Below are 3,039 nucleotides of genomic sequence, written 5' to 3'. Positions count from 1 at the left end.
CATATAGTCCAATTTTCAGCTCGAATTTTGCCTGAGAGTATGTTAGCGAGTAGAAAGTTGCAGTTGAAGCACTTCTCCGTGAATTGTTACAGAGTTTTTCACATCAATGAATATGAACCATAATCGGAAACTTGGTAGAATCGTGTTGTTACAGCGGTAGACTCCAAGATCTGTATTCCATGACACTTTGGAGGACCCAGAACATCCCAAAAGTGATCCACAAAGCTCAGAGTGTTGCCAAAAGGTCCCAGGGACATCACTGAATATGAACCATAATCGGAAACTTGGTAGAATCGTGTTGATACGGCGGTAGACTCCAAGATCTGTATTCCTGGACACTTTGGAGGACCCAGAACACCCCAAAAGTGATCCACATACCTCATAGTGTTGCCAAAAGGTTGTCACCTCCCATTTCCAGGGAAAGTGCGAGCATGAGACAAGATGGAGTACTATTGAATAGCAGGAGTACCATTTCCTGCACAGATGCAAAAGAACACAGCAAACAATAAAAATGGGTCGAATTCCAACAGAATCCCAGATAATCAACCAGCCCTCCCAAGACAAGGATAAATTCAACCTACACAGAAATAAAAGAGGGGATTTTAGCGTACTTACATCTATATTGGCGAACTAAACCTAGTTGGCGTCCTTAAAACTAGAGTTGCGGGTGTAAACCTGTGTGTGTGTGACCCCCGTGTATCCCTCGACGATCCGGAACAACGTTGCTGCCCGGGCAGAACCCAGCTTGGTCACCGGCAAGAACGCCGGCCATCCGGTGCATTAGCCCCGCCGTCCAGTCGGCAGGAATGCACAGCAGCGCACTGCTCCACACCACGGCTCCAGCCATGATGGAATTCAGCTTGTGAAACAGGAAATGAAGGCCTGCACAATGGCAGACAATAGAAATTAGCACACATTTCAGGGACGAAGCACATTTTTTGGGACTTATTTTAGAATGGCGGTTAGATCTTCTCCTTACCGATCTCAAGTACTCCTAACTACTCCAGCATGGCCATGCTATCCATGCTGAACGTAGACGCCACCTCACTACGCACAAAAAGTACAAAAAGGACTCAAATTAACACAAATTAAGCACACGAGGGAGGGTCGCCACTCTACCTCTCCACCACGACCAATTTACGGTGTCGCGGCACCTCGCACTCCAGTGCGGTTATTATTCCACGCCTTGTTCTTCCTCCTAGGCGAAACAATCAAGATTACGATTAAAATTACGCTCACATCACAAAATCCGCAAAAATTACACTGGTGAGACGGTTTTCACCACAGAAATTCCTCGAACTAAACTTCTTCTTCAGGTCGATCGTCTGGCGGAAAATATATCGGGTTGACGATCGACGCGGTCTCCTTTACGATAAACCAGTGACTGATGACGATCCGCGGGCGACGATCGGCTATATTGCCTGACCGATCGCGCCTCGCTTTATCACTCACGGCTCTAGTTGGCGTCGGCCGATAAGAGATTGGAGAGTGAGTACCGGGGCGTCGCCAGGGTGGCTGCTCGACTTGATTTCCCCATCGGGAAATTAGTTTGGTGCTGGCATGGTTGATGTCGGTCCGGTATGTTGATGTGATGATGAGCATAAACATAATCGGTGGGTGTGCATGTTGTGTTTTGTGCTAGGGTAATCAATCAACGATCGGCCTTCAGTTTTTAAATTGCCCAATATCTAGTGCATACGTGCCTTATGTGCGCCCGGTTAGCTGGGAGATCACGCACTCGCGAGAGTAAGCGCGATCGTCATCGATCGGCTGCTGGGAAGCCGCGATCGATGATGATGATGGTTCTTGGCCTCTTGTTTGTGTTGTAAGTGTAGTGGTTTTATAAAATTCTAGAAGACAAAAGATCAAATTTTGCCCTGATCGGGATGGCTTAGGGCATTCTTCTTGTTATTCGCAGACTCCTACTGTTGCGATGGTAAACTGCAGCAGGCAGGTTACAAGGTTCCAGGGACATCACTGAATATGAACCATAATCGGAAACTTGGTAGAATCGTGTTGTTACGGCGGTAGACTCCAAGATCTGTATTCCAGGACACTTTGGAGGACCCAGAACATCCCAAAAGTGATCCACAAAGCTCAGAGTGTTGCCAAAAGGTCCCAGGGACATCACTGAATATGAACCATAATCGGAAACTTGGTAGAATCGTGTTGTTGCAGCGGTAGACTCCAAGATCTGTATTCCATGACACTTTGGAGGACCCAGAACATCCCAAAAGTGATCCACATACCTCATAGTATTGCCAAAAGGTTCCAGGGACATCACTGAATATGAACCATAATCGGAAACTTGGTAGAATCGTGTTGATACGGCGGTAGACTCCAAGATCTGTATTCCTGGACACTTTGGAGGACCCAGAACACCCCAAAAGTGATCCACATACCTCATAGTGTTGCCAAAAGGTTCCAGGGACATCACTGAATATGAACCATAATCGGAAACTTGGTAGAATCGTGTTGTTACGGCGGTAGACTTCAAGATCTGTATTCCAGGACACTTTGGAGGACCCAGAACATCCCAAAAGTGATCCACAAAGCTCAGAGTGTTGCCAAAAGGTCCCAGGGACATCACTGAATATGAACCATAATCGGAAACTTGGTAGAATCGTGTTGTTACAGCGGTAGACTCCAAGATCTGTATTCCTGGACACTTTGGAGGACCCAGAACATCCCAAAAGTGATCCACATACCTCATAGTGTTGCCAAAAGGTTCCAGGGACATCACTGAATATGAACCATAATCGGAAGCTTGGTAGAATCGTGTTGTTACGGCGGTAGACTCCATGATCTGTATTCCAGGACACTTTGGAGGACCCAGAACATCCCAAAATTGATCCACAAAGCTCAGAGTGTTGCCAAAAGGTCCCAGGGACATCACTGAATATGAACCATAATCGGAAACTTGGTAGAATCGTGTTGTTGCAGCGGTAGACTCCAAGATCTGTATTCCTGGACACTTTGGAGGACCCAGAACATCCCAAAAGTGATCCACATACCTCATAGTGTTGCCAAAAGGTTCCA

The 3,039-nt window shown here is 46.7% G+C and overlaps 1 long non-coding RNA gene across 1 annotated transcript; it reads right to left on the bottom strand.

Moving 5' to 3' along the window:
* Positions 1–395: 395 nt before the first annotated feature.
* Positions 396–1,701, bottom strand: LOC120418487 (uncharacterized). Its single transcript, XR_005605593.2, has 4 exons — positions 1,263–1,701; positions 1,120–1,198; positions 980–1,047; positions 396–882 (listed from the first exon to the last, which is right to left on the bottom strand). It is a non-coding gene; the product is annotated as an uncharacterized LOC120418487 (long non-coding RNA).
* Positions 1,702–3,039: the final 1,338 nt, after the last annotated feature.

Source organism: Culex pipiens, chromosome 2, assembly GCF_016801865.2.
Source record: "Culex pipiens pallens isolate TS chromosome 2, TS_CPP_V2, whole genome shotgun sequence".
NCBI lineage: Eukaryota > Metazoa > Arthropoda > Insecta > Diptera > Culicidae > Culex > Culex pipiens.
The sequence above is the reverse complement of the archived record's forward strand: the minus strand, read 5'-3'. Positions and strand labels throughout refer to the sequence as shown.